Below are 20,648 nucleotides of genomic sequence, written 5' to 3' on the forward strand. Positions count from 1 at the left end.
TCAGCATGGACATAGCTATGTACAAACAAGGCATAATCAGAAGAAATTATGATAGCATCAGAAGGAGGACACAAAGAATAAGGAAGATTGTGAAAAGCTTCTGGAATAAGATTGGAATTTCTCTGAGACTTGGAGGAAGTCAAGAAAAAGAGTGGATAGAAAGGAGTATGAAGAGAGTTCCAGGAATAGAGAAGATCCAGTGGAAATACCTGGAGTCAGGAATAAAATGTAGTGCTTGAGAATTAGCAAGGAGATTAGTAACAGTAAATCACACAACACAAGGAAGGGTGTGAGATATAAAAAGAATGGAAAAGTGGGAAAGGGCCAAATTAAGAATAGCCTTAAAAACAAAGCAGAGGAATCGAAATCTAATCTTGGGGGAAAGAGGGAGTCACTGGAGCTTATGGAATGGAGACAGAGTGACTTGATCAAATCTGTGCTTTAGGAAGTTCACTTTTGAATGGAGGATGAATTGGACTGGGGAGTGATAAAGCAGGGATGCCAAATAATAGACCTACAATAGTCCAGCTGTGAAGTAGTAAGAGTATGAATCAGGAAGATGTCAGTGGCAGAAGAGAGAAGTATAAAGAAATATTATGAAAGTTGAAATAGTAGAACTGGACAACAAATTTTATACAGGGGGAAGGGGAGGAGGTAGGAAGAGAGGATGGAGAGGAGTCAAGGACATCTAATTTTCAAGCCTGAATGCCTGAGAGGATGATTGTACACTTGAAGATAATAAGGAAATTAGAGAAAGAAGCTAATAGAGGGGATAGAATAGGGAGTGAAGATAATGAGCTCAGTTTTAGACTGTTTTACACTTTATAATATATATCTATGGGATAACTAACTTGAGAATTCCATTGGGAAGCTGGTATAGACCTGAGAGTGATTTTCACAGAATGATCATCACTATGTTAGAGTTGAGTGACAGTGTAGATGTCTGACTGTGGCTAATCAGATCAATACAAGCTGGGAATGCTTTGCCACAGGACAGACATAAATAGTCCCTATGAACATTTGGAGTAGACTCTATAACTTTGTCCATCTCACATTTCTTTTGAGCTAATTCAATTCTGCTTTAGTCATAGAGTATAGCCCTTCTCTGATGAGAGGGCATGCTTTACTGGCCAGTCCTGTGCCAGTGTCTCCTATGTCATACAATCAATTCTAAAGTTATTAAGAGAGACCTCAAAAGTGATCTACTGTACTGCAGAGAGCACAACTCCCCTGGGCTGGCAACATTGTTTGAATTCCAAATGTATATTTGCCAAAGAGATTGTTTTATAGAGAACTCACACGTGGCAAGCACTCACAAGGTGGTCAGAAAAAGCAATACAAAGAGAAATGGGGAAGGATGATAGAAGGAAGAACAGATTGAGGGAAGGGGTGTCCAGAAACAAAACACTATTAAAGAGGGACAAGTAGAAAGAAAGAAAATATATGTATGTATATAGGGGAAAAAATAGGATGGAGGGAAATAAATAGCTGGGAATAACAACTGTGAATGTGACTCAGATGACTTCTCCCATAAAATGGACCTCTCCCCAAAAAATAGCAGAGTGGATTAAAAACTAGAATCCTAAAATATGTTTACAGGAAACACATTTGAAATGGAGAGCTGCACACAGAGGTAGAAGGCTGGAGCAGAATTTATTATACTTCAGCTGAAGCAAAAAAAAAAAAAAAAAGAAAAAAGAAAAAACAGCTGGAGTAGCAATTCTGATCTTAGATAAAGCAAAAGTAAAAACAGATCTAATTAAAACAGATAAAGAAGGAAATTACAACTTGTAAAAGGGTGCCATAGATAATAAAGTGGTATTCCTTTGATCCAGCAGTGTTACTACTGGGATTATATCCCAAAGAGATTATAAAGAAGGGAAAGGGACCTGTATGTGCACAAATGTTTGTGGCAGCCCTTTTTGTAGTGGCTAGAAACTGGAAACTGAATGGATGTCCATCAGTTGGAGAATGGCTGAATAAATTGTGGTATATGAAAATTATAGAATATTACTGTTCTGTAAGAAATGACCAACAGGATGATTTCAGAAAGGCCTGGAGAGACTTACATGAACTGATGCTGAGTGAAATGAGCAGGACCAGGAGATCATTATATACTTCAACAACAATACTAGATGATGACCAGTTCTGATGGATCAGGCCATCCTCCAACGAGATCCACCAAATCATTTCTAATGGAGCAGTAATGAACTGAACTAGCTATGCCCAGAAAAAGAACTCTGGGAGATGACTAAAAACCATTACATTGAATTCCCAATCCCTATATTTATGCACACATGCATTTTTGATTTCCTTCACAAGCTAATTGTACAATATTTCAGAGTCTGATTCTTTTTGTACAGCAAAATAATGTTTTGGTCATGTATACTTATTGTGTATCTAAGTTATATTTTAATATATTTAACATCTACTGGTCATCCTGCCATCTAGGGGAGGGGGTGGGGGGGGGTAAGAGGTGAAAAATTGGAACAAGAGGTTTGGCAATTGTTAATCCTGTAAAGTTACCCATGTAAATATATCCTGTAAATAAAAGGCTATTAAATTTTAAAAAAAAGATAATAAAGCGGTATTGATCCTAAATGTATATGCACCAAGTGGAACAGCATCAAAATTCTTAGAGAAGTTAAGCCAGATACAGGAAGAAATAGAGAGCAAAACTATACTAGTGGGAGACCTCAGCTTCCTTCTATCAGAAGTAGATAAATCTAACCACAAAATAAACAAAAAGGAAGTTAAGGAGGTGAAAAGAATTTTAGAAAACTTAGGTATAGTAAACTTTAGAAGAAAATTGAATGGAGATAAAAAGTCATATACCTTTTTCTCAGCAGTTCATGGCTCACAAAAATTGAGCACGTATTAGGGCATAAAAACCTCACAATCAAATGCAGAAAGGCAGAAATAGTAAATACTTCCTTTTCAGATCACAATGCAATGAAAACTACACTCAATAAAGGGCCAGGCAAAGACAGACTAAAAAGCAATTGGAAATTAAATAACCTAATTCTAAAATATGAGAGGGTCAAACAACAAATCATAGAAACAATCAGTAATCTCATCCAAGAGAATGACAATAATGAAACAAAATACAAAAATCTAAAGCAAAGCAGTTCTTAAAGGAAATTTTATATCTCTAATTAGTTAGATGAATAAAATACAGAAAGAGGAGATCATTGAATTGAGCATGCAACTTTAAAAAGCTAAAAAAAAAAAAAAGAACAAATTAAATCCCCCTCAATTAAAAAATAAATTAGAAATGCTTAAAATCAAAGGAGAGATTAATAAAATTGAAATTAAGAAAATTATTGAACCAATTAATAAAACTGAGTTAGTTTTGTGAAAAAATAACAACAAAACAGGCAAACCTTTTGTTGATTTGATTAGAAAAAGGAAAGAAGAAAAAAAATTGCCAGCATTAAAAATGAAAAATGTGAACTTAACAACAATAAGGAAGAAGTTAAAGCAATAATTAGGAATTATTTGCCTGACTGTAAGCCAAGAAATCTGACAATCTATAAGCCAACAAATCTGACAATCTAATTGAAATAGATGATTCTTTGTAGAAATATAAATTGTCAGGTTAGCAGAAGAAGAAATAAAATAAAATAGGCCATTTTTTAAAAAAGAAATTGAACAATCCATCAAATAACTCCCTAAGAAAAAATCTCCATCAGCAGACTGGATTTACAAGTGAATTCCATCAAACATTTAAAGAACAATTTATTTCAATACTGTATTAACTAATTGGAAAACATATACAAAGAAAAAGCACTGCCAAATTTCTTCTATGATATAAAAATGGTGTTGATACCTAAACCAGAAAGACCCACAACAGAGACAGAAAATGAGAGACCAATCACCCTAATGAATATGATGCAAAACTGTTAAATAAAATATTAGCAAAGACATTGACAACAATTTATCAGCAGGATAATACATTATGATCAAGTGGGGTTTATACCACTAATGCAGGGTTGGTTCAATATAAGGAATACTATTGACATCATTTTTGATAACAAAACTATCAAATCATATGATAATCTCAATAGACGCAGAAAGAGTTTTTGACAAAACATAGCACCAATTCTTATTAAAAACACTAGAGAATAAGAATAAATGTAGTTTTCCTTAAAATGATAACCTTCAGCAAGTATCTGTAGTGGGAAGAAACTAGAAATATTCCCAATAAGATCAGGAGTGAAACAAGGATGCCCCTTATCACCACTATCATTCAATATTATACTAGAAATGCTGGCTCTAACAATAAGAAAAGGAAAAGAAATAGAAGGAATTAGAGTAGACAATGAGGAAATAAACAATCATTCTTTGCAGATGATATAATGGTATACTTAAAGAATCCTAGAGAATCAATTAAAAATCTACTTGAAACAAATAACAACTTTAGTAAAGTTGCAGGATATGAACAAAGCCCAGGAGCAAGAAAGAGGTATTCCACTTAAAATAATTGAAAACAAAATAAAATATTTAGGTGTCTGCCAAGAGAAACCCAAGAATCATATGAACACAATTACAAAGTATTTTTCACACAATTAAAATCAGATCTAAACAACTGGGAAAAAAATCAATCGCTCATGGGAAGGCTGAGTTAATATTAAAAAAAAATATGACAATTCCACCTAAATTAGTCTACTTATTTAGTGCCATACTGATCAAAGTGCCAGAAAAAAAAATTATAGAGCTATAGAAAATAACAAAATTCATCTGGAAGAATAAAAGACCAAGAATATCAAACAATTAATGGAAAAAATGCAAAGGACAGTCTAGCAGTACCAGACCTAAAACATTTATAAAGCAGCAGTAATCAAAAACGTATGATACTGGTTAAGAAATAGAGAGGTAGATCAGTGGAATAGGTTAAATAACATATTACATAATAATCAATGATATAGTAATCTGTTTAATAGACCCAAAGATTACAGCTTCTGGGGTGAGAATTCACTATTTGACAAAAATTGCTGGGAAAACTGAAAAATAATCTCAGAAACTTTGTATAAACCTACATTTCACCATACCAAAATAAGATCAAAATGGACACATGATTTGGTCATAAAGGGAGATACTATAAGCAAATTAGGAGATAACAAGGAATAGTTTACCTATCAGATCTTTGGAGAATAGTGGAATTTATAGGCAAAGAAGCATTAGAAAACATTATGAAATGCAAAATAGATAATTTTGGTTATCTTAAATTAAAAAGATTTTACACAAGCAAAACCAATGCAGCCAAGATTAGAAGGGAAGCAGAAAGCTGGGGGAGGGGGGCAATTTACAACTATTCCCAAATTAATAAATGGTCAAAGAATATGAACAGACAATTTTCAGATGAATAAATTAAAGCCATTTATAGTCACATGAAAAAATGCTCTAAATCACTGTTGATTAGAGAAATGCAAATGAAAATAACTATCGCATTACTGGATGGCTGAGATTGTACAGTAGAAATGCCTGTTCTGAAAGCTACAGTGGTATTTAATGATACACAATGATTATGATACACATGTTACATGTTGTGAGATGCTAGCCTAAGCCTAATTGATGTCAATCTGCTTTCCAATTTACTCTGCAGTTCTGATCAAATAAGAAGCCCTTATTCAGGCATTTATATTCTTAGTTTTGGGGGATTTTTTTTTTTTTTTTGGCAAAGATACTAGAATGATTTACTATTTCCTTCTCCAGCTCATTTTATAGAAGAGAGAGCTAAGAGAACAGGATTAAGTCACTTGCCCTACTCTTCTTTTTATTGCTTCTGATTCATATTAAGTCTTCGATTGATATTTTTCTATTTTTAACTGGTATCAAATAGCTTTTATAATACTATTTCATAGTATAGTTTGAGACTTGGTAACATTATATATTCTCCACTTTTTTCCTAATGTTTATTTCCCCAGTATTTTCTTCAGTATGTAGATTTTTTGTTCCTCCAAATGAATTTCAGCTTTATCTATATATGTAAAGTATTCTCTTAATAATTTGATTAATTAGCATTAAATCTATATATATAAATAGTATCTCCATTTTGATTAAAATTACATGACCAAACCATGACAGTAAATAGCTCTTCATTTGCATTCTTTTTTATATGTGTTAAGAATAATTTGTGTTTTATTTACATGAATTTTTACATATATCTTGGTAGGTTAACACCCAGGTATTTAAGCTTTGTACTTCTTTTTAATGGAATTACTCTTCTTGTCTTTTCTTCTTGGGTTTTAGTAGTACTGCATAAGAATGCTAATCATTTTTGTGGATTGATTTTCTACCCTTTTACTTTGCTAAATCATTGTGTTCACTTTCAAGGGCTCCTGTAATTAGGCCAAGACAGAGACAATTCCTTTCAATTTTCTGAAACATCCTTTTGGTTTTTTATGGGAAAGTTTTTGGTTCTCCTTTTTCAGAATATTCTGGTTCAGCCTGCTCCGAACTTATGAGCTTTTCCACCTGATATGAACTCTCCTGAGGTAGACTTCTGGGATTTGCTTCAGAGAAATAAATTATGAGTGCGTTTCTTTCCCCTTCTTCCCAGGCAGGAATTGGTGTAAAATCATCTCTGACCTTTACTTGTCTCAAAATCAGGTATGCCTGTTATTTGTAGCTCTCTCTGGCTATAACTTCAGACATTATCTTCAGGACATAAACTGTTTCTTTTTTCTTGTCTACTGTCTTCACCCCTCTCTTGGCTCTATTCCAGAGGGCCTGGTGAATAACAGCCTTCCCTAGCTAAACAAAGGACTTTAGACATGAACTCCTTTGACCAATTCAACCAGACATGTTGTTAATCAGTTAATAAAAAGCTTACTTCAGCCATCTCTTGCCAGGAAAAACACTCAGACAGACCTAACAAATGCCACCATCTATTTCCTTTCTCTTCAATTTTCTTCTGTCCTCAATCTCTGCTCTGTAGACTTACTGCTAAGATTAACAAAAGACTTTTGGTAGGATGAAGATTGAGGCTGACCAATGATCAGAGAGGAAAGGAAAGTTTTTGGTGTTAAAATGCAAATATGAATTCTAAAGAATTTATAATACATAAGCATGATATCAGGGACTTCAGGAAGAAAATCAATGATTATCTCATAATATCAATCAATTAATAATCAATACACATTCAGCAAGGTTTACTATAGGCTGGACACTGTGCTAGGTATCCTAAATATAAATATAATGTAAGTTCCCTTACACAAAGAGCTCATATTAAATGGGAGATATAAGTATATACACATAAAAGGATTTGTTAAATAAATATGATGGAAATAAGTAAAATAGTTATGTGTAAAGTAGTTGGGGAAGGGCATTAACAGTTCTAGGTAGCAGGAAAAGCACCCACCACCTGCCAAAAGGTTGGACTTAGAAGAAGATATGAACAATCTAACAAAAAAAAAAAAAAAAAAAAAAACCTCAAAATACCTCATTCCAGCACTGATGCTCTGTCTGAACTCATTCCTCATTGGGGAGCATACTCCCATCCCATCATGATCACCCCTATGATTTAAAATGCCAACTTGCCATTGTTCAAAAGTCTTTATGAATCCTTTACTTACTGCTTCTTATTTTATATTTTCCTCAATGCACATCTCTTAAGCTCTCACTCTAAAAATCACCAATCTCTTCCACTGTGCTCTCTAGACTACTTATTCTATAGTCTGACATTCATCATAAACTTTTTTTTTCCTTTTCCACTCCCTCTACTTTCCGACCTTCACTGAGACTGGCTTCCTCTTAAAAATATTTTATCACTGGCCTCCATTTCTAGTGGTAGTCATTCATAGCACTTGATTCCCTAGTCATGGTAGAGTAGGAGGAATACTTTTTGATCCCCATTGCCCCTTCCAGACTCTACTTCTACTACCATTTTTCAGCAGCCTCGCCTCATTGGACATTCATTCAATCCAAATATATTCCTTAATTAAAGTTCAGAGAATTGTTCATTACCAACCCTAAAGACATTCTGTTTCCTGCTTCAATAAGTCTAGTGTGTGATTCGTGGCCTTTTTATGCATATTACTGTCATCATACAACATAAATATTGATACTCATTCAACTACCCCAAATCAACAGTTTCTCAATCTATTCAATTCTCATGACCTATTCCTCTACTCCAACTCAGCTACACACAGTCATGGTCATATTATTGATCTAGCTTTATCATTAGCCTTCTTCTACACCTGAAATGATACCTACCCCACCCACGTCTGTTTCCTGATTTTTCTGAATTCTTTCAAGAGGATTCAAACCTTACCTTTTGCACAACTTTTCTACCCTTTCTCCCTCCCTCTAATGTTTCTCTGCTTTTATTGTGTATTTACACTTTCTATATTTTGCATGTACATAGATAATCATTTTCATGTTCCAGTGTGAGATGATTGAGCAAGGCCTGGGTTTTTCTTCCATTGTCTCTCTAACACTTAATACAGTGTGCAGTGCATAATGACCAATAAGTGCTTGTTGACTATTTGCTAAGTGACTGGATCCAAAAGATGAAAACCTATAATCCCTAGAACCACAGTTTATCTAAAGTAATCTGTGTGTTCTCAACATCTCTGATGTTCTGGCACTTACAGCTACAGAATATATCTTCCCATTACTTCTCAGGTCCCCAGGTTACAACTGACATTTAGTTATATACTTTGTGAATTACCTGTAGCAAATGGTGAAAGAGGTCTTTGTCTATCCCACAGTATCCTGGGACATTTAACTTCTTTTAGCTTTATTCTGAATTAAAATGTCAATAGAGACTCCTAAGGATCAGAGCTAGAAGGGACAAATCTGGCCCAAACCTGTTTTAAAGAGGAAGACACGGAAATCTAGAGAAACAAAGTCTTGAGAAAGTTAGAACTCACACAGCTCCTTATGGATTCCCATTATAACATGTTTTTCTTGCTACAGCAAAGAGTAAACAAGACCTCAAGGTGCAGTCCAGAAAATTTTCTGACCTTCTTCTGCAAAGATCCAGCACCCTAAGAAGGATATCACTTGGTAAGATCTGGTTAAAGTACTAAAAATGTGAGTAATTTTGAGATCTTATATAACAATAATAATTAGCATTTCCATAGCATTTTAAAGATTGCAAAGCACGTTACAAAAAGGAACTCATTTGGTCCTCTCAACAACCAGGGGAGGGAGATATTATTGTTAGGCTCATTTTAGAGATTAGGACACCAATGCTTACATAGTTTACCTAGTAAGTATCTGAAGGCAGATTTGAACTGAGTTCTTCCTGATTCCAGGTATACTGTGCTCCTATATGTAGATGTCCTCTTTGGTTCAGGTGATCTTTATAAGAATATCTGGTTCTAATGGCTATGGATGAAATTTGTAAGGGGTTGGTAGATACTAGACATGGAGTACAGTTGGCATATAGCATAAAAGAAAGGAAATTCCCAAAATAGGAGTAATCCCCAACTGAACACCCTGCATTCAAATCTGATCCCTACTTCCATGGAAGACTTTTTATTTTATTTTATTTTTAATATTTGGAATAAAACAATCATTTCCATAAGGTAGTGTATTTCCATAACATAGATGATTGTACATGAAACTGCAAATCTATTACATACCACTTGCTATTCCTTTTAAAAATAGAAAAAATATATCATATAAATGTTTTTCTTTTTTTTCTTGCTTCTCTTCCCTATCTATGGTTACTAATTAGACACAAATAAATATAGATATATGTATATGTAAAATTATTCTATAAATACTTCTTTTTGTCAGTTCTTTCTCTGAAAGACTTTCGAATGCTTTTCTTAATCTGTCATAAGTTTGATAACATCATATATAGAGTCAGAGTATTAGACAACTTGAACTCCCAAAACTCATTTTCTGTGTGGTAACCAGGATGTTTCTGGATGGCCAGGGAGAGGTCCTACTGCTATAATAATAATTAATGAGTAGGAGGACTCATTCATGTAGTGTCCTTCCTTCCTTCTAGTTGCTCAGGGATGCCCTTCACCAGATGTAATTTTGGACAAAGTCATAATTGGACACTTGATGGAAAGGATGGCAATTGCCAACATTGCTAGCATGGCCTCCCAGACAAAAAAGTTAGGCATCTACCCTTAATTGACTGTTGTTGATTTAGCAAGTGGCTTCAGACATAAATAATGGGAGAGGATTGGTTAGCTTGCTTGCAGAGAAAGGAAAATACATGCTTCTCTCAACTTTCTTTTCCCATCTTTATAAGTAATTTGGGAGAGAGGTGACTTCATCATCACTTCTCCTGGTCCTCAGCAAACCTTGCCATATTTCCTCAGCAAATGAAGTTCCCAGTTCTTCTCCTTATGACTACTCTGGTTGGAGTTCTAATGGAGCTGGCAAGTATGGTCCTTCCCCCAATCCCTCCCTCAGCAAAGGTCTAATGCCTCAAAGAGGACATGAGATTTATTTTTCCTCACTACCACTTAGAAAATAAGACAGTTACCCTTTATGGGGTCATGTGAGCCTTCTCTAAAACCAGTCACTGATCCACAGAAAGAAAAATCCAAATTCTGTGCAACCATGTTTCATTGCGTCTGACACTTTGCAGCCCCATTTGGAATTTTCTTGACATAGATACTAAAGTAGTTTATTTTCTTTTCTAGCTTATTTTACAGATGAGGACACTGAAGCAAACAGGATTAATTGACTTATTCAGGGTCACACAGCTAATAAGTGACTAAAGCCAGATTTGAACTCTGGAAGATACATTTTCCTGACTCTAAATTTGGCATGTTATCCACTGTCCCATCTAATTGCCTAAAGAGCTAAATGGGATTTTCATAAAGGAGATCTACTTCTATTCTATTTCTACTTCTAAAAGGAAAAGAATCATTTTAGAAAAAAACTTTAGAATATAATTTTTTAAAGATCTGCATTACATTTTATAGGGAAACATTTCTTTTTAATTAGATACATATATCTTATGAGAAAGAAATATTGGAAAAGAAGGGTGTCAAAAGAAGGGAGGTAGGTGGGTAGATATGCTGAATGAGAGGGGAACCACCCATTTTACTGGAGCTCTCTACTTGGCAGGGTGAGAGAGAGGAGACTATGACAGCTCTGGGCCTCACTGAGCTCTCCTGGATCCAGTTGGCTATTAGGGAAGCCATAAAGACCACGTCAAATCATTTAACCTCTCAATGTTCCTTCAACAACTGTGTAAGATTATGTGAAATACTGAGTTGCCACTTCCTGCAAAAAAAAATGGGCTGACCTACATTCTTCTATGGGCCCCAGATTAAGAACGCCTAAATTGAGAAAAAAATTTAATATTTAAGTGAAAGGATTGCAATTAGACATCTGAAAGAATTTCCTGACCAAAAAAATGCACGTGGAAGACAGAATCCTATGGGCTTTCTAGCCATCCACAACCCTGAGTCTGAAACTTATCCCTCCTAAATTTGGAATTGGATCTCATAATAGAGTTAGTAAAAATAATAATAATAATAACTTCTTGATGAATTTGTTTTTGTTTTTCTAGGACTAGTGGTACTGCACTATCAACCTTAGAAGGCTGTTGTGGGGAAATAGACAAGATAACTATTGTTAATTATCTCAATTTTTTCCTCATGCTTTTTATTTCACTTAATTATATTCAAGTCTTTTCACTTCTTTTAGAATATAATCTTGAGGACAGAAATATGCCTGGGGTTTTTTTATACTTTTTAAAATTTATTCTTATTTATACTTTATACATTTATTCATACTTTATACTTTTATTTATTTATACTTTAGTATAACAGCATACTTAGTATAGAAAGTAGTTTTTTTTTTCTCTCCCAATAGAAATAAAACAGCAGATTTTCCACAAATGTTTATTTGCATGAGAAAACTGCCTGTGGGTAGTTTTGTGTGTGTGTATGTGTGTGGGTAGCCTACGTAACACATGACACATTTCAGTAATGTAATGCAGCATCATGTCATTCATCAATCATCAGGCATTTATTAAATATCTCCTATGTACCAGGTATTGTGCCATGATGGAATTAAAAAGTAAAATGAAACAAGTCCTACAAACTCAACAAGAGCTTAATAGCAAGAGTGCAATGTCACTGATGCCCACCAGGTGAAGCTAAACTCAAGCCACCAAGTTATAGAGCTCCCTACAGTCTACCTTGCATGAAAGCCTAAGAGCCCCAATACTCTGTCTGCCCAGGTTGCCAGGGCTCTAGGGATGATGTGAAATAGTGATTAAAATTTGTTGCATTTTTTTTTAATCTATGGCTCCATCCCTATCCTTCAATGAGAATTTCTACCTGTATCCAGAACTCTAACATAAGACTCAGACTCTTCAAGTCTGTTGTGTTCACCTAAAGGATAGGCAGAGACAATCAATATAACTAAAATGGCTCTCTGTGCCCAGCACCCCAAGTGGTAGACTGGAAGTTTATCAGGGTTAAATGAAGAAGTAATAGTAATTTTAGCTGCCAACATCTAGATCTTCTTCTCCCCCTCCTACAGGCAGTTTTTTACTCCAAAAAATACATTGGCTGATACAACATTGGCTTCCTGTTCTCTTTTATGGTTTTGTTACTTTCAAAACTTAATTGGGAGGTGATTTTGGGGGAGAAGGGGAGAGCATTTAGCAGCTCAACAACAATTCCTTGAAAGTTCTCTCAATCCTCAAAGTATCATCACCCCAAATCTTAAAGAAAATAAGAATTTAGAAGAGAAAAGGTAGAGATTACAATATTTACAATCAAGTATGATTTGAGTAGATAAATGAATGGATACTAGAGGGCCTTCTAGAGTAAGGAGAAGCTGGACCACATATAAGCAGACCTCCTTCACTTTGTTGGCCCTTGCCGATTATGGCAACTCTGCATTAAAGTAAGGATATTGTCATCATTTTTTCCTACACTAACTGCTCACATCTTGTCTCTGTCACATTTTGGAAATTATCACATTATTTATTTTCATCATTATTATATCTGTTATGGTGATCTGTGATCCATGATCTTTGATGTTACTACCTAATTCCTTTGGGGAGCCACAAACTGTACCCTGAGGGGCAAACTTCATCAATAAATGTGTCCTTTCTGACAGCTGTTTTCCATCTCTCTCCCTCTCCTTGGTCCTCCCTATTCCCTGAAACACAACAATAATGAAATTAGTTCAATTAATAACCCAACAATGGCCTCTGAGTGTTCAAATAAAAGGAAATAATATATATCGCAAAGTTTATTATTATCTTATTTTTAAAATTGCCATAACCATCCCAACCTTCAGCAACCATTATCCTGATCATTATCTTGATGGTCAGCAGCCATCAACAGGGAGGCAAGACCCTTCACCAGCAACAAAAGATTCTGAAGATTCAGATATTGGTTAGCTTTTTTTTTTTTTTTTTTTTTTTTTTAGCAATAAAATATTTTTAAAGGGACAGCTAGGTGGTGACACAATGGAGACTTGGAGTCAGGAAAACTCGTCTTCCTGAGTTCAAATCTGACTTCAGACACGTAATAGCAATGTGACCCTTGGGCTAATCATATAAGTTTGTTTCACTCGGTTTCCTCATCTGCAAAAATGGGCTAGAGAAGGAAATGGCAAACCAGTATCTTTGCTAAGAAAATCCCAAATGGGGTCACAAAGAGTCAGATATGACTGAAAAATGACTGAACAATAAAAGTTTTAACTAAGGTATGTACATTTTTTGACAATAACATTACACACTTAATGGATTTTAAAAATTGACTCTGCAGCTGGACAGGATACTACTATGCAACACTCAGAGACAGCTGCCCCACAGACCACTACAGACTTACCAAAGACAACTTCAGCCATCAAAGGTCAACAGAATCTAAGGGTGAGTATCTAGCTCTGTCCCAAATCATTGCCTCTTGTTCATTTACCTCTGAGTATTAGCCTATACACACTCACAGTTACCCACGGCTTCTGGGGAGGAGGGAAGAAAGCAATACATTCTGTTACTTCTGAAATTTCCTTTATGTCTGGAGCATATGTTGGGGGAGTGAGGCAACAGATTCACTCCACTTGGAGTCAGGAAATCTGTTTTCCAATCCCATACTTATGGAGTGATGTTGGATTTGTCATTTAATTTCTATGAGCTCAGTTTCCTCATCTTAAAAAAATAAATTGGAGGACTGTACATTGATCATTATCATAAAGGACATTGCACAACATAAAGGGATTGTGCTTCAAAAGCCATCTATACCCAGAGAGAAGTCTGTGGGAACTGAGTGTGGATCACAACATAGCATTTTCACTCTTTTTGTTATTTGCTTGCATTATTTCTTTTCTCATTTTTTTCCTTTTTGATATGATTTTTTTAATGCAGCATGATAATTGTAGAAATATGTATAGAAGAATTTTGCATGTTTAACATATATTGGATTACCTGCCATCTAGGAGAGAGGGTGGGAGAAAAAGAGGGAAAAAATTGGAACAAAAGGTTTTGTAAGGGTGAATGTTGAATATTATCTATGCATGTATTTTGAAAATAAAAAGCTTTAATAAAAAATTGATGAGAAAAAAGAGGTTACACTTGAGTAAATCCTCATAGAGGTGGGTCACTGGGGAGAAAAATTAGGAACTTCTTTCATCCATGACTGGGCAATTCTACTAACACAGAACCAACTAATGCCAATTTAGGAGTAAAAAAATTAGGAAAGAAAATGCATGGTGAGTATATTCAAAGGTAAGCCCCAAAATGATCTTTTTTCCCAGGCCTGTAATCCTCATCCCCATTCCCTAAAATGAATGGTCCATTATCCAAATCTGAGCAAAAGGCTTGAAACTATTTTGGAGTATGAGGATAGCTAAGCTCTTTCTTTTTGAGACAATGCATAACACTGAACTTTCAGACATCCCCAAGGTCAATCTGTCAACAAGCATTTATTAAACAGGTCTTATGTATCAGGCACTGGAGATACAATGAAAGGCAAAAACAATCAACAAAGCCACAGTCACTGCCCTTAAGGAGCCTATATTCCAACGGAGGAAACACAATAAAATATCTAGAAAAATGGAAGATATAGAGAAAGAATATATAATCTGAAAAGGATGAGGAACTGGCAATACCAGGTAAGGCCTCCTGCAGAGTTGAAGTTTGAACTGAATCCAGAAGGAACACAGGAAACAGAGCAGAGCATTGTAGGCAAGGAAGGAGGACAGCACAGAGGCAAAGAGATGGAATATAGAATAACTTGTGTCAGCAACTGCAAGTAGAACAGGTCCCTTCTAGGTATAAAATTATTCTTTGAATCTCTCCTTTCTCTAGTTTAATCTACAAAGCAGGAGGTCATAGTTCTCAGCCCCATGTCCTCCCTGCATTATTCTGGCAACAGGTGTTAAGTTGTGTCCCTAATCCTGGGCTCAGGATGGTACAAGAAGGGAGTTGAGCCCAGTGAAAGGGAAGGTCTGTGGTAATTGGGGAAAACTATGATCTTTTTCTATTTTTTCTGTTTCTAGAAAAAGTGGAAGAAGCAAGAAGATTACTCAATGCAGGGTATCCTTTTCCTATATGAGAGGCAAGAAGATGCAACACTGTGGGAATCATTTCTTAAAAAGATTCCTTAAAAGAAATCATTAGAAATAGAGTTGCCCAAATCTAAATCATTAAACTAGAAGATCAAAACTGCTTTGTATCTTGACTGAAGGACCTGTTGGGAAGGGAGAACCTTGGACAAAGGGTGGAGTGGCCATTTCTGGTAACCAGAAAGGAAATTTCTGTGGCAATCCCTGTCCTCCAAAACAATCAAATGCTGTCTGCATCTTCAGTTATCCAGTTCCTTCATACCCACATAAATGTACATATAAAATAGTTACAGACAACCAAAGGTGAAGAAAGTTATATATATGGTTGCATGTAAACAAAAAGAAGGCAACCAATACTTCTAGTTTAGTTCAATTTTTCCAAAGTCTTTGCATATTTTTCCCAAATCTCAGATAGAAATTTTTCTCCTGGGGTAACCATCCAAGAAAAATTTTGTTGCACTCCCACTGCAAAAGAGAAACAGACAGAAGAAGAAAGAGAGACAGAAAGAGAGAGAGAGACAGAGACAGAGACAGAGACAGAGAGAGACAGAGAGAAGGCAAAGTAACATAAAAGATGGTTTTGAGAAAGTCCTGAAATGGAAAGTAGGGGAATTAAAAGTATTTAGACGCAACAGACCACCATCATCTTCACTATTACATTTTACCTCTCTTTATGTTTCATTTTACCTGTCTCCCAAGATCCTCCAATACCCTTAAGAGGATTAAAGATATCTAGGCTCTCTGCAAATGGCTCCAAATATTTAGAATAGTGTTCCGCTTTTATATTGGGTCCTCTGAACTCTTTTTCCATTTAGCCCTTCTAAAGGGTGGTGGAGATAAGACACCAACACAGAAAACTATAAAACACATGGCAGAGGGAGACTTTCTGAAAAGTCAGGCAGGTCTAAATTTTTCAGACGAATGCAAATACAACAAATATCACCTCATATTCTGGAAAGAAGAGTTACAGACTTATAATTTAGGTCAATTACTATAAAGTCTAGTCTCAAGTTCTTTTTTTATTGGGGGGGGGAGGGTCAATAGGGTTAAGTGACTTGCCCAACGTCACTCAGCTAGGAAGTGTTAAGTTGTCTGAGGGCAGATTTGAACTCAGGTCCTCCTAACTCCAGGGCCAGTATTCTATTCACTGCACCATCTAGTTGCCCCATAGTGTCGGGCTCTAAATTCAAGACCCACCCCACCCCCAGGCTCCAGTCCCAGATATTCCTATTTTTTTTTTTTTTTTTTTTGAGATTCCCTACCAGACTAGCAGCAACATCTCACCTGTGATCCTGGCTCCAAAGTCATTGTGGCTGGAAATTTCAGCTCCACATCCAGCACCTAAAACGGAGAAGGACAAATGGCATAGAACATAAATAGCTCCAGGCTCATTTCTCTGAGTTAAGGAAGAAACGAGTAGAAGAACTTTTCCTTTCACTGCTTTAGTGCACTGCTTTAGTGCATAACTTTCACTAAGTTATGGCAAAACTGTGCTTGTCACCCTCAGGGATATAGCAAAGTGAGCAGGAGAGGGAGAATGTCCCACACCACAATCAGCCAATTAAAAGAGACTACCTCATTACCAGTGATATAGGACATTTTAAGTGCCCATTCACGCTTTCTCTGCCCAGCACCCCAAGTGCAAAAATGAGACTCTCTAGGGGTAAAAAGAAGAGAGAATTAGAAATTCTAGCTGCCACCATTTAGATTTCCTTCTCCTCCTCCTATAGACAGTTTCTTATTTTCCAGAAAATACAGTCTGAGACATCATTGGCTCCCTGCTCTCTTTCATGGATTCTTGATCACTACTTTCAAAATTTAATTGGAAGGTATTTGAAGGGTAAAGAGGGAGAATATTTGGTACTCAACAACAATTCCTTGATAGTTTTCCCTGTCCTCAAATTATCATCAATCCAGGTCTTAAAGGAAATAAGAATTCAAAAGAGAAAAGTTAAAATTTACATCTGTAGAATGAAAGTGTGAATTGACTGGATTAATGAATGAATACTAGAGGACCTTTTAGAACAGAGAAAGGCCCTCTGACATATAGGCAGGCCTCCTTCACTTTATTGTACTTTGCAGATAGTACAGGGTTTGCTTGGTTTTTCAAAATTGAATTGTTTGTGGCAACTTTGCATTGAGCAAGGCTATCAATACCATTTTTCCCCCAACACTCTGTGCTTACATCATGTCTCTGTATCACATTTTAGTAATTCTCACACTATTTCATTTTTTTTCTTATTATTATGTCTGTTACCATGATTTGTGATCTTTGAGATAACTATTATAATTCCTCTGGGGAGCCATAAATTATACCTATATAAGAGTATGTTCTAACTGCTCCACCAACCAACTGTTCTCCTACCTCTCCTTGGATCTCCCTGTTCCCTGAGACAGAACAATATTGAAATAATTGACCTGAAATTAGGTCAATTAATAACTGTACAATGGCCTCTAAGCATTCAAGAAAAAAAAGTCAATCTTTGTGGCAAACGTCATTATCATCTTATTTTTAAAATTGTCACAGCTACCCAAAACTTTCATCAACCACTACCCTGAGGATTCAGCAGCCATCAAAATGAAGGCAAGATCCTCCACAACCAAAAAGATCACAACTAGCTGAAGGTCAGATATGGGTTAATCTTTTTTAGCATTAAAGTGTTTTTAATGGGGCTGGTAGGGGTGCCATAGTGCATAGAGTGCCAGGTTAGGCATTAGGAAGATTCATCTTCCTGAATTCAAATCTGACTTCAGACACTAAATAGCAGCATGACTGTAAGCAAGTCATGGTGAAGCAGGTTGTGGTTCCTTTAAGTAACTGTATTTCCTTTTGATCTGTGATCTCTTTCAGATTCTTCCTAGAGATATCCCCCCTAGACAAGTTATCTTTCCAGGATGCCAGAACCTTTGATTCAATTAGAAATCCTGGTCAAAAAACACCCCTTTGAAGTGTTGTTAATTCCAATAGGAAATATGGACTGAAAAACTGGCAAGAGTCTAAATCTGGGAACCTGGGCTGTCCCAGTCCCCACCTGTGTGACCCTTGTCAGTGTTACCTGCTCGGGCTGTCCCAGCCCCCCACTAAGATACCCAATATAACAGCTTCCTTCAACTAAGGTCTTTGCAGATAGACCTACATAGCTCACACAGCTGCCAGGACCTTCCGTCCACTGAGAAATCATTCTCAGTGCAAGACTCCATTTTCCAATAGATCTGCTATTATAGAAGTCAGTCTCTTGGTAAACTGATTTCTATCCAACAATAAACTTTCATTTTGTAGCTAATAATTCAGGAATGAGTGAATTCTTTCACTCTAAACCTGCAGCTGATTTAAAGGAGATTCTTAACAACTCTCTTATTGCCACTAACCTCTTGACCACCTGGAATTGAGACCACTCAAACCTTATCAATATGTTTGTTTCTCTCAGTTTCCTCATCTGTAAAATGGGCTAGAGAAGGAAATGGCAAACCACTCCAGTATCATTGCCCAAAAATTCCCAAATGGGCTCACAAAGAGTCAGATATGACTGAAAAATGACTGAATACAAAAATTTTAATTAAGATATGCACATTTTTTTTAGTTGTAATACTTCTGTATACCTAATAGACTACAGTATTCTATAAACATAACTTCTATATGCACTGGAAAAATCAAAAATTTCATTTGATTCACTTTATTGCAATACTCACTTTATTGTTTATGGTCTGGAACCAACAGCTAAATATAACTGAGTAGGGCCTACGCTCCCCTTTCCCTAGAAGGACAAGCTGTTACTCTGTCCTAGAAGTTCCTTCTCCTCCCAGACAAGGTCCCCAAAACCCACGCCCCAGAGAAAGGTTCTTTATTACTTTTTACAGCCTCACTCTACCTGCCTGCCTCTTACTCCCCATCTCAATGTAGGGAGAATTTGATTACCTCAAAGTTTAAATATTGACTCTGAAGCAAGACAGGATTCTCCTCTAGCTCCTTTTCAAGACAATTTCCCTCATTCATTTTCCTCTGGGTTTAGGCCTTTACCCATATACAGTCACACATGGTCTCTATGGGTGGAGGTAAGACAGCAGTATATTCAATTACTTCTGCTACTTCATTGGCTTATGTCTGGGGTATGTGTTGGAAGAAAGTTGGCAGCAGGTTCATTCCAGTGGAGTCAGGAAATCTCTATTCAAATTTCACACTTAATTGAGTGATATTGAAAAAGTCATTTAATCTCTGTGAGCCTTATTTTATTCATCTTTAAAAAAATAAATGGGGAGTGGATATACACTGATCCTTTTCATAAAGGGCTTTGCACAACTTCAAGATATTGTCCTTCAGTAAATAATCATGGAGGTGGGGAACCGGGAAGAAAGTTTTGGGAACTTCTCTCGCCCATAAAGCGGCAACTCTACTAACACAGCACCAACTATTTCTGATTTAGAAATCTGGGAAATTATCTAGGAGAGGGGATGGAGAGAAGGAGGGGAAAAGTTGGAGCAGAAGTTTTTGCAAAGGTCAATGTTGAAAAATACCCATGCAAAGCTAGTGTCCAAAATGAACCCCTCCATGATTCCTTTCCCAGGCCTGTAATCCTCATCTCCATCCTTTAAGAAGAATAATCCATTCTCCAAACCTAAGCAAAAATTATGAACCTATTTTGGAATGTGAGGATAACTAAGCCTTTTCTTTTGGGGACAATGAATAACCCTGAGCTTTCAGATATCTCTGAGATCAGACAATGAACAAGCATTTATTAAGCAGTAATGAGTAAACTCAGTACTGGAGATACAACGAAAAGCAAAAGCAATCAACAAAACAACAGTCCCAGCCCTTAAGGAGCTTCTGTATTAATGGGGGAAAACATAAATATCTAGATAAATATGTGGGGATTAAAATTATGCCACCTACAATAAGAGAAACTAAAGCAGAGCTCTGAGCCAAGGGTACTTTATTAAAGAGTACATGGTTTCCTCCAATGAAATGAACCTCAATTCTTTCTCCTGATCTGAGATGCTTATCCTTCTAGGGCCCTTTAAAGACCTACATATCCAGACATTCAAGAACAGCTATACCAAATAAAGAATAATTCCATTGGATGACACATAAGCTAATAAGCAAAATAATAGATGAGCAGGGTTATAAGTTCAGTGATGCAAGG

The 20,648-nt window shown here is 36.1% G+C and overlaps 1 long non-coding RNA gene across 2 annotated transcripts in view; it reads right to left on the reverse strand.

Annotated features, from left to right (window-relative positions):
• LOC116419188 overlaps positions 1-16,984 on the reverse strand; it is a 55,000-nt gene extending 38,016 nt beyond the window's left edge. For both annotated transcript variants that reach the window (XR_004229429.1, XR_004229428.1), the window contains exon 1: positions 16,795-16,984. This is a non-coding gene — a long non-coding RNA (uncharacterized LOC116419188). The remainder of the gene's footprint in view (positions 1-16,794) is intronic.
• Positions 16,985-20,648: the final 3,664 nt, after the last annotated feature.

Source organism: Sarcophilus harrisii, chromosome 5 (genome assembly GCF_902635505.1).
Source record: "Sarcophilus harrisii chromosome 5, mSarHar1.11, whole genome shotgun sequence".
Taxonomy (NCBI): Eukaryota; Metazoa; Chordata; class Mammalia; order Dasyuromorphia; family Dasyuridae; genus Sarcophilus; species Sarcophilus harrisii.